General features: G+C 33.5%; 1 protein-coding gene across 1 annotated transcript in view; it reads left to right on the forward strand.

Annotated features, from left to right (window-relative positions):
• Nucleotides 1-13001, forward strand: part of LOC105217830 (ATP-binding cassette sub-family C member 4) — a 35624-nt gene that overhangs the window by 11453 nt on the left and 11170 nt on the right. The gene's annotated exons all lie outside the window — the stretch shown is intronic.

The raw sequence follows: 13001 nt of genomic DNA on the forward strand, positions 1-13001 counted from the left end.
TGGAATCTGGTACTATAGACGACCATATTTCGGGCCCCAGCGAAGACAATCAGCCACAGGAGCTCATAGAAAGTATCTTTGGACACATCGTCCTTCTCTTCCGTTGGGGCGTGGGCGCAAATAAGCGATATGTTGAAGAACCTCGCTTTTATGCGGATTGTGGCTAGACGTTCATCCACCGGGGTGAATGTCAGTACTCGGCGACGGAGTCTCTCTCCCACCACAAATCCAACACCAAATATGCGCTCCTTTATATGGCCGCTGTAGTAGATGGCACAAGGACCCACCTTCTTCCGTTCTTGTCCCGTCCCGCACTTCTTGCATGGCGGTGATGTCAGCCTTTAGTCGTATGTGGAAATCAACCAGCTGGGCAGAGGCATCTTCCCAATTAAGGGTCCGGACATTCCAGGTGCACGCCCTTAAATCATTATCCTTAAAACGTTTGCAGGGGTCGTCATCAAAAGGGGGGTGTCTCATCCGAGGCTTTCTTTGATTTTTCATTGGTACTTCGTTTTTATGTGGTGGGGTACCCAGAGGATACTTGGTCTAAAACCGGAAGTCGTGAGCTGCTTGAATCATGTGGAGAAGAATCGTTTCTGACTACTCCCTAGTGAATGACAATCAAAAACTTTCCCCACTTACGTGAACTTCTACACATGATCCCACATTAAATGCACAGTGGTTATATAATACACAATTTGACCCACATATTCGTCATATATATTGTATAAAGTCCATTGAAAGTTGGAAACCCTAATATTAGGTTAGAAGCACCGAGGTCCTCATGTTCGATATATGGGGCCTTAAAAACCTATGGTCCGAATTCGGTGATTTTTAGAATGGGGCTGCCACACTATAAACATAGTATTTGTGCAAAGTTCTGCACCGATATCTTCACTAGTGCTTACTTTATATATTGTAAAGTAAACGATTCAGATCGTCTTCAAAGTTCTGGTATATAGGAAGTAGGCGTGGTTGTGAGCGACGCCACGCCCATTTTCCATTTTGTAAAAAAATCTGAGTGCAGCTTCCTTTTGCCATTTCTTATGTGAAATTTAGTGTTTCTGACGTTTTTCGTTCGTGAGTTAACGCATTCTTGGACTCTATAAGAAAATGGCTAAAAAAATACAACTGCAGAAAATTTGGTTTGTATAGCTCTATTGGTTTGCAAGATATATACAAAAAACCTATTTGGGGGGGCATCCAGATGTGACCCTCCCTAATGCGATCCTATGTTCCAAATTTTATTTTCTAACTTTATTTATGGCATAACTTTATGACACTGTATAGGTTTTCGGTTTTCGCCATTTTGTGAGCGTGGCAGTAGACCGATTTTGCCCATCTTCAAAAGCAACCTCCTCAGGGTGCCAAGGAATATGTATTCCAAGTTTCATTAAGATATCTTAATTTTACTCAAGTTATCGCTTGCACGGACAGACGGACGAACATACATCAGGATTTCAACTCCGTTCTGATCATTTATATATATATAACCCCATACCTAACTCTGTTATTTCTTTGTGACACAAAAAACCATTATGTGAACAAAACTATAATTCTCTGTGCAACATGTTGGGAGAGTATAAAAACGATTGCATTCTGAGCTTTAATAATACATAAATGTGTGCAATCGTTTACATGCGAATTGTTTAATGTAATAGAGGCGCACCAAATATGAATAAATATATTTTCATGTGTACATATATACATATGTACATACATGCATATATGTATATGCATATGTGTTACTGTATTTATGCCGACAATGTGCACGCAGGCACAGTCAACATTTGGCCATGAACTTAAAAGTTAATTCCCAAATATAGCTTATATTAAGCTATGAAAATGTATTAGTTGATAACTAGAGTCGCATTATGGATCTCTAGAGAAAATTGCTCATCAGAAAGGTTGCGCTAGGAAGTGTCCAACTCGTTAAAATATTTATTTGTATAATGAAAGTCGACAATACGTAGGAATATTTGAAATATGCTAAATTTGATAAGCTAAAGGCTAAGTTATGCATAATTTAATTACATATGTATTTTCATTTAACAAATCATATGTTGACGTTCGATTGCACTTTGGTATGAGGCATAAATCTAATCAATAATCTATGATGATCAGGAACATGACAAACGCTACTTTTTGGTAAATTGCTCTATAACTAGACTGCATAGACATGCGGATGTTTGAGAATCATTTCCAAACGGTTATAAAAAGAATACAGATTGCGTTATCTATCATAATTAACTCTGAGCTCTATACTCGTAGAGGACAACCAACTACTGAAGCAAATCATGAAGCTAATTTTAATTTAAATTACTTTGCTTTCTTTCTTCGCTTTCAACACGTACCTATGGTCATAATAATTTAACAAACACAGTTGCTCCCATCATATTCTGATTATAATTATAATTTCAGCCGTTCTGCCTGGTGTGCGACGGATGTCAACCAAGGTCAACTATATTTTTCAAATTTGCAAAAAACAATTGTGAAATTGAATGAAATTTCTATTTTTGGTAGTACATTTTTCCTGAGATTTCTGAAGTACTATTGTTATGTTGGTATTCGAAACCAACAATACATATACTGTAGCGTATATAATTTGAGTTTCCAAATTTAAGTTACAATTGAACTTTGGTCACAGACAAAATGTCGTTAAACCGGTTTACAAAACTTTGTAAGTATTGCGCAACAAAATGTTAGCAAACAGTTGGAATTAAAAAGTAGGTTAACAAGCCAAAAGAATGTACCACTTGAAAAAGAGAGTATGCCTACTTTAATGAATAATGATATTTTAATTGTATTTACAAACTTATCTATTAATATCAAGCATTCGTTATCTCTGAATGTGCCCATTTTAGGCCCCTTTTTCTGCACGCTACTTAATTGGAAACTCGTCATGGAATGCAAAATTAACCGGAATATAATTTGCAATGTTAGTTTGAATTTTAATAACTCAATTCTATGCTGCTTTCTTTTTCTAATATTTTTATTGCAATCTTTATTATGCGAGTTGCTTTTTAAGGTAAGATTAAATTTGAATTTCCATTAAATTAAAAAAAAATCTTTGGATTAACAGAAGAAAGGTAAAATTTGGACTGAACCGGTCATTATTTCCACATTTTAATTGGTCATAAATATTTTCGTCAGTTCCTATGTGTGATAATGTGATAATTCGCCTTGCTTTGATGAGTCTTGTTGTAAGGTAATATTTTGTCTATCATTAAATAAATACTTTGATATTGAATTGTAACCTTACTAAAATATCGCAGAAGATCTGGCATTATATTCAGTATGTACCGTTTCGAAATATAGTAATTCCCGCTTAAGTGCCCCTTCTTAACGTGCAACATTTTTGAGACACTTAAGCGGGGAAAATGAATCCCGCTTAAGTGCCTCGAGGTACTTACCAAGCTTTTTCTCAAATACTTCAATTTAATTTTTTTTCTTAGAATGAAAGTCACATTTATTTCTTATTAATAACAAAAATACTTATTAAGAACAATAAATATGGGAAAAAATATTACAAAACTATATATGTACAGTCGACTCTCGTTAATTCAAACCTGCGATAATTCGAACCTCTCTATAATTCAAAGTAATCACGAGTTCCCTACTAAATCTCTTTATATTTCGAACTAAATCAATACATTTTCATACACTTGGTAACTCGAACGAAAAAATCATTGCTATTTAACAAAACGACGCGATAATTCGAACTCATCAACGTTCAACACTCGACAATTCAAAGTTGCAGAGAGAAGAGGCGGAAAGATTGTAGGTACATTTTGCGACAAGTTCAAACTTGTATCAAGATACACGAGCCTTTGTTTTTGTTATGATTAGTTTGACTATTTGACGCACACACTTCTCAGGAATTGGTTTGTTTAGTTATTCAGTTACCGTTACTCTTTCGTTGGTATGCTGATTAAAAGTTAGCGTTAGTTATGATCCCTAGAAAGTATAAATATTTGACGATTGCTGACGAAGTTAATCGAAAAAGTAGAAGAAGAAGTAGATTCGCAAACGAATTTTTAGCAATAGAACCATTAGTTGACATCAGCGGGGTGAGTTTTTCTGATTTTGTTCAAGTGGATGAAAATGTTGCTGTCTCAGGTTCACTAACCGATGGCGAAATTTTATCTGCGACAGATACGCAAAGTAAGGATGAAGATGAGCACGATACATCGGAACCTTTGGCACAGGTGTCAGTTAAGGAAGCAAGATCCTCATTTGATACCTTACAAAGCTTCTGTCTACAAAACGAAAGTGATGAAAAAGCATTTCAGGCACTTTTTCTCTTAAAAAAAGTTATTGAGCGGTGTGCAGCAGAATTGTGCTTTAAAGCTAACCAGTATAACAAAGTTCTTTCGAAAGATTAATTAATTCACATTACGAATACATGTATGTACACGAATGTGCCTCTTAATTCTTGTCATTTTTATATTAATAAATAAAAATTAACCAACACTTAGTAATTCGAAGTTTTATTTATTTTCTCTCACAAATTTCGAACCATTTGATATTTCAAACACTCGATAATTCGTAATATTTCAAGAGTCCCTCGAGTTTCGAATTAACGAGAGTCGACTGTATATGTTCTCCTTTTGACAATACTCAGCGCATTCCATGTCAAAAATATTAAACGGCACTTAAAAGAGGAAAATTGCAAACAATTTTTTATTTGTGGCTTAAGCGAAGGCATTTAAGCGGAGGCTCTTATGCGGGGAATTTTATATGTAAATGAGCAGAAACAACGATGCCGCAAAATATTGTCACTTAAGGGGAAAATACACTTAAAAGAGAAAGGAACTTAAAATGCCTTTTCTAGTGCTATCACCTTTTGATAAAATTTGTTGTTTGCTTCAAAATACAACATATTTTTCTTGATTACCTCTTCATTATGGCAAAATTTTTTAGTGAGATTACCTCTTCTTGTCTATCGCTTAATTTCTATCCATTGAATATTCTTTTGAGATCGTTTCGGAATGTTATTATTAATAATATTAAGCTTATGATGATTTCATCTTTTTCAAATCGGTAGTAATTTATCCAAAGCACATACCCATAAGCTTAATTTAGATATCAGTAGCTTCCTATTCGGTTCACAGTCTTATGCAGTACGCATAAAGACGAAAACATTATAGTATATTGATTGACATACATTATTGTAGATCTGTATTAAGCGTAAATCATCATAATTTGTTAAACTTTGAATTTTTTTAGACGTATATTGAAGTATGTAATAAATGCACAAATTTCATAGTTGGCTCAATCTTGGCTTCGGTGACGATATTGATTACTTTCTTCTAATGCAAAGTTGAGGTTGATTTATGTTACGCATCATGTTGACAACTCACACTACTTTTAATTGCAAAGTGAGTGGTGATAGTCCAGACAAGTTTAAATAGTCTGTGGGATAATTGACCACGCCATCCTGATTTTCTTTTTCCTTTTGAGCTATCGACACAACCTTATACAAATGAACAATGACGAAAATATTTTAACAAAGCAACAATGACAACCTTCAAAATATTATTATTTTTTGTTTTCTTTTTTATATTTTTGTTGGCAACTTAAATAAAATTCTGTTATTATTATCTTCCTCGCAATTTTTCCATATTTACATACTTTTTAAACCTTTCCTGGCCGTTCTCGACTTTTTGCGAGACTAACCGAACATCAATTCATTTTTAATACGCTTTTATTAGCTTCACTTGTATGTATGTATGTATTATGTTATATAATTTTAATTTTTATACTCTCGCAACAAAGTTGCTACGATAGTATTATAGTTTTGTCCGCATAACGGTTGGTTGTAAGTCCTAAAACTAAACGAGTTAGATATAGGGTTATATATATCAAAATGATCAGGGTGACGAGACGAGTCAAAATCCGAATGTCTGTCTGTCCATCCGTCCGTCCGTCTGTCCGTGCAACGGATAACTTGAGTAAAAATTGAGATATCTTAACGAAACTTGGAACACGTATTCCTTGGCACCCTAAGGAGGTTGCTTTCGAATTCGGACCATTGCCACGCCCACAAAATGGCGAAAACCAAAAACTTGTAAAGTGTCATAACTAAGCCATAAATAAAGTTATGAAAATTAAATTTGGAACATAGGATTGTATTAGGGAGGGGCACATTTAGATGTAATTTTTTTAGAAAAGTGGGCGTGACCCCGTCCTCAAATAGGTTTTTTGTATATAATTCGCAAACCAATAAAACGATATAAACCAAACTTTCTGCAGTCGTTTTCTTCAGCCGTTTCCTTATACAGTCCAAAAATGAAAGAAATCGGATAATAACCACGCCCACCTCCCATACAAAGGTTAGGTTGAAAATGACTAAAAGTGGGTTAACTCACTAACGAAAAACGTCAGAAACACTAAATTTCACATAAGAAATAGCAGAAGGAAACTGCACTCAGATTTTTTTACAAAATGAAAAAATGGGCATAACCACGACAACTTCCCATATAACTCAATTTGAATTCCATCTGATTCCTTCACTTTATAATGTATACATAAGGAACCAAAGGAGATAGCGGAATAAAACTTTACAAAAATAGTACATATCATCTCTGGCTTCATTTAAGAAAAAATTGTCGAAAACGAACTATAATTTTTCAAGGCCCCTGTTTTCGAACATCTTGAACTCCGCACCTAAGGGTAAATTTTAGCCGAAAATATGGATAAATCTCTCTGAAAATTTAATGTAATTCAGAGGAAATTGTTTATTCTAATAGTGTGTCTCGGTTCCAAAAATTATTAAAATCGGATAATAACATCTCCTAGCTTCCATATACCTAATTATAGGTTTTTCAAAAATACGGTGGGCTTTAATCTGCATATACATATGTATTGATTAATATGTGAGATATCTTAGCGACATTAAGTGAGTGTATAGTCTTGGATATAGTGTACGTTGCTGGTGAAAATGAATGAAATCGGTTCAGGAATTTCTTCAGCCCTCATACACTATATAGGACGATTTTCGTTATTCTATTAAACTTTGTGTCGAATTTATAGGTAAATTTGGGTGTTCTCTTAATAAAATTTCTTCAATAAATTGCGAGAGTATAAAATGTTCGGTTGCACCCGAACTTAGCCTTTCTTTACTTGTTTAAACTATATTATATCTATAGATTACAAATTGTTTGTATGGGAGGTTAGAAAAGTGTGAACTTTTTCAGGGAATTTTCGTAAGAATTTTCCGTAAGAACCATCCTTGTCTTTAAGGAATATTCTAAAAAAAAATTAGCGAATTCCGTTCAGCTGTTCTCGACTTATGCGCTTAGCAATTCATTTTGCGATTGATTTTTATATTATAGATTAGTTATTCATATCTTGTAAATCATTCCATGAAGAAGCAGGGTACCAACATATTTTTGATGTACATGATATTTTCCTTGTGCTATCCATTTCATTGGTAACGTGATAGATGGTAATACATCTTGATTTAACGTAAAATTCCCAACGTTATACAATTTATTCTGCAAAAACATATCAATATAATACAAGTATTTCGTAATACACTCTACATAATTCATACCGCTAAAACTGGACAGCGCATCGGTATATTTGAGATCCGTCGTACCTCTCTAACGACAACTCAAAGCAAACTGTTACTGCTTTTCTGAATTAATTCTCCCAATTGACAACCATTTACAGGTAATTTAATTACATTTATGAGTCTGTTATCGCCACGTATCATGTCAATTGAGCACTTAACAAAGTAGTCCGTAATATTTTCCTTCAACTTAAGATCAAAACACATTTTCACTTTCCGATTTTCATTATAATAGTTATATTTAAATTCACTAAGAATATCCTTTTCGCCAAAAGTGAAATTCATATAGGACATGCTAAAGCCTAAGTTACGCTGAAAAGACACATAGTTTTTTTTAACATTTATAATTGAAATTAAAATTTAAAAATTTAATAAAGCATTTATAATTACTGTTGCACTACGACTTTGAATGAGCTGGAGCATCAGGACTACAAGGAACACTTTAGTCAAAACGTTAGCCATACTTAGGTATAATTAATGATTCCGAAGGCTACTGCGCACTAAATGGACTGGTGACGAAATGTGAATATCCAATCTGGTTTCGGTTTTTATTAACTAATACATCCATAATAATTATAATTAGTTTTTAAACTGTTAAATTTACATTAGTGTTATTAAAATAAGTGCTTAATGTACTCGCAGTTAAAACATAAGATCTATATTTCGAACCCTGTCGTTTTGATTAAGTACATTACTCGATCCAACTCGATGGGTCGTGGTTTTTTTTTTGGGTTTGTAATTGATTCAAAAGCGGCGGTGAGTATTTATTTACTTAATGTTTTGCTGAATTATTATCCACTTATTTTCCTCATACCTATAAATGTATTTTATATTTGTTTTATTGCACAATAGTTTTGTTGTAACGCCTAAAACTAATCGAGGTAGATATAGAATTACATATAAATATATTGATCACGCTTCCATTGATTAGCTATAGCTTCTTCCATTCAGTCTTATATACGCAGTCAAATACAAATCCAACTGAATATTTTTGTTGGTTGGTGTTTAAGATAACGTTACCAATATGAACTAAAATAAATTGTCTCCAATGGACTTGAAGAGACAAGGCTGTGAAATTAGAGGCACACCACGCATACGCCTATGCTGATGTTTGAAGGCGGCTCCATTTTGGTGTGGGGATGCATAACGACCCATCGTGTTGGTAGGTTGGTAGACATATCAAGGGTAACTCGCAAATGGCTCCAGGACAATAAAATTAGTACAGTAGATTGGCCTCCACAATCTCCATACCTAAACCCTATCGAGCACATGTGGGATAAATGAAAAAAAAACAGGACGCCTATCAAGTCACAAAATGAAAGTTTTTTTTTTAACATCAAAATATTTATTAAATTTTTATCATCGATTGGGTACCTATTGTTACCGTGATCTATTTCGTGAGTCACTGTATCTCGGCATATGTGATTAGTGCGAGGTTTAATATTTCAGTTACGACTTAACAATGCGAAAATGAACTTTGGTGTTCGGAAAATACTTTTTTATTATTTTTTAAGTCTAGATATTTCTACTAACCGTTCTCGGCTCCGTCCAGTATTCTAATCACCTTATCAATTCCAATATATGGCACATATTGAACGTAACACACAGTTTCATCGTGTTGTTTAAGAATTTATTAATTATGTGTCAAAATACCTATTTATATAATGAAATATTTAGTTATTCATATCTTGTACAACCTTCCATTAAATATAAGTGTGCCAACATGTTTTTGAGACACAAAAAATTTCGCTTCCAATACCCAATTCATTGAGAGTGTAATATATGGAAATACGTCTGGATTTAAGGTATAATTCTTAAAATAATACAATTTATTCTGCAAAAACATTTAAATGGAAAGATACAAATTTTAAAGCCATTAGTTAATAATACTACACTTACCGCTGGCAGTGGACAGCGCATTGGCACATTTGAGATCCGTCGTAGATCTCTAGTGAAAACTCCAATCAAACGGTTACTGTTTTTCGGTATTAATTTCCTCAATTGACACAGCATTTATGGGTAATTTCATAAAATTTATAGGTCTGTTATTGCCACGCATCATATCAATTGAGCACTCAGCAATGTAGTCCGTTACATTTTCCTTCAGCATAAATTCGACAAAGATTTTCACTTTCCGATTTTCATTGTAATATTTATATTTAAATTCACTAAAGATATCCTTTTTACCAAATGTGAAATTCTTATAGGACATGCTAAAGGCTAATTTACGCTGAGAGGATATACAAAATTTTTATTTAAAAAAATTTTGTTATTGAGTTTAATTAAAATTTAATAAAGTTACAATTACCGGTGCACTACTGCTTCCAGTGAGTTGGAGCACCTGGACTGCAAGGAACACTTTAGTCAAATCGTTAGCCATACTTAATTGTAATGAATGATTCCGAAGACTGCTGCGGACTGAATGGACTGGTGACGAATTGCGAATAATATTTATTAACAAATATATCCATTAAATTTTAAATATAAATAACTTTTAAAACTAAAAGCATTAGGCGATTTGTTAAAAAAATGGCAAAGACTCTTAAAGTAACATTAGTGTTAAGTGCTTAATCTACTTCAGATTCGGCGGAGCGGCGGTGACAAATTATCTATGTAATTATACAAATTATATTAAAATTCAAACAAACAAAATTTTAAGTTTGTATAGTACTATAATAAGCTTGTCGCAAGAAAAATATACAACAATTAGACAATAACAACGACGAATAAATGAAAATGTGTCATAGTCCTAATAATTAAATAAATGGAAATTATTGGTTGTGCAAATTTATCCGCATGTGAAAAGTGGTAGTTTCCAAATATTAGCTAAAATGTTGTTAGTAATTGAAGAAAATCTATTTAATTGTGTTAAAATATAAGGAGAAAGAGCTTAGGACGAATAAATACTATAAAATACTAAACAATGATATGTCTGGCAATGATTAGATATTCTGGTCAATGCCATGCTCTGATTATTACTTTTTATACTCTCGCAACAAATGTTGCTAAAGAGAGTATAATAGTTTTGTTCACATAACGGTTGTTTGTAACACCCAAAACTAAACGAGTTAGATATGGGGTTATATATACCAAAGTGATCAGGGTGAAGAGTGGAGTTCAAATCCGAATGTCTGTCTGTCCGTCCGTCCGTCCGTCTGTGCAAGCTGTAACTTGAGTAAAAATTAAGATATCTTGGCACACTTATTTCATGGCACCATAGGAAGGTTGCTTTCGAAAATGAGCAAAATCGGACCACTGCCACGCCCACAAAATGGCGAAAACCGAAAACACATAAAGTGCCATAACTAAGCCATAAATAAAGCTATGGAAATAAAATTTGGTATGAAGGATCGTACTATTAAGGGGCATATTTGGATGTAATTTTTTTGGGGAAGTGGGCATGGCCCCGCCCCCTACTAAGTTTTTTGTATATATCTCGCAAACCAATAGAGCTAAATAAACTCAACTTTCTGCAGTCGCTTTTTTTAGCCACTTCCTAACACAGTCCAAAAATGAAAGAAATCGGATCATAACCACGCCCACCTCCCATACAAAAGTTAGGTTGAAAAATACTAAAAGTGGGTTAACTCACTAACGAAAAACGTCAGAAACATTAATTTCATATAAGAAATGGCAGATGGAAGCTGCACTCAGATTTTTTTACAAAATGGAAAATGGGCGTGGCGTCGCCCACTTATGGGTCAAAAACTGTATCTCAGGAACTACTCGACCGATTTCAATGAAACTCGGTTTGTAATAGTTTCCTTACATCCCAATGATATGTTGTGAAAATAGACCAAATCGCTTCACAACCACACCTACTTCCTATATACCAGAACTTTGAAGACAATCTGAATCGTTTATTTTACAATATATAAAGTAAGTACTAGTGAAGATATGGGTGCAGAACTTTGCACAAATACTATGTTAATACTGTGGCTGCCCCATTCTAAAAATCAGCGAAATCGGACCATAGGTTTTCAAGGCCCCATATATCGAACATGAGGACCTCGGTGCTTCTAACCTAATATTAGTGTTTCCAACTTTCAATGGACTTTATACAATATATATGATGAATATGTGGGTCAAATTGAGTATTATATAATATAAATAAAGTTAAATAAATAAATTGCGAGAGTATAAAATGTTCGGTTACACCCGAACTTAGCCCTTCATTACTTGTTAAGTATATGTATGTATATACAGTGTCCGACAAAATTATGTATGTATATCCTATGTATGTAAACACCAAAATGATCTTTTATATCTTTTAAGCAGTGAAATTTATCGCTTTAATTATATTTTTATTTTGCTTATGGGTATATTGCATTAAAAACTTAAATTTATATGTTGCACATTTGAACTATTATGTAGTATGTTTTCACAGGAGTCCTTCAATCCGTTTAAAATGCCTCATTTATTGGGATGACTAGAATATCGGTCGAACCTATCATTTATATATTTTTTTAATTCCTTATTACGCTTTAAGTCAGAGTTTTGGGCAGGCAATATTGGGTAGGAAGGAGCTCTTTCGATTTTTGATCGTAACATTCTTCCTAACCCAACTTGTATGTTTGGGTTCATTATCCTGCTGGTATATAAAGTATCTTCCAAGTAATTTTATTGTGCTGAGGGTTCTAAATTTGTACTCAGCATCACTGCGTGGGACTTTCCCGTCATTTGCCTTCGATTAATACCAGATTTGATTGTAGCTACAGCAACCCCAAACTATTTCCTATGGCAAATATTGCCGCGGTATACATCCTTTTATCGTGTGTAAGTCTTCAAAAAGTCTTCATTCTGCAAGCGAAACAAAAGCTAACGGTAAATATCATAATATTATTATTTGGTAGCTTATAGTATCTACCAATAGTATGTGCATTTTTTTTGCTAAACTCTTGGAAGAAATATTCAAATAATAGTAAACAATGTGGTGGGGTATCCATAATTTTGTCGGATACTGTATACTAGCGGAGTTTAATGTTTTCAAAACGAGTATAGCAATTTCGATTTATTTAGTGATTTTTTTAACTGGCTCTAAAGTAATGTAAAGGGTGGTACGAAAATCAATTGGCTTTTATATATTTAAAAACCTTTTTCTGTTTGCCAGTACTGATTTTAAATAATGTGTTGTTCGTGCAGTTTTAAGATAAGACACGATTTTACCTATATATTTATACAATCTTCTAGAATAACGAAAATCATTATAAATAGTAAATATATGAAGCTGAAGTAATTCTAGGAATGCTATCACCAAGCTGCATTATATCAAAAAATATACGTTCGCTAAGATATATCATATCTTATCTATCATATCCCGATATACTAGCGTATATATGTACATATATAAAACCCACGGAATGGGAGTTGGGGGAAGTAATTATCAAATTTTTACTATTTTCGCACAGAGTTACTAAATTTCAAT

The sequence above is a fragment of the Zeugodacus cucurbitae genome, chromosome 2, assembly GCF_028554725.1.
Source record: "Zeugodacus cucurbitae isolate PBARC_wt_2022May chromosome 2, idZeuCucr1.2, whole genome shotgun sequence".
NCBI classification, from domain to species: Eukaryota; Metazoa; Arthropoda; class Insecta; order Diptera; family Tephritidae; genus Zeugodacus; species Zeugodacus cucurbitae.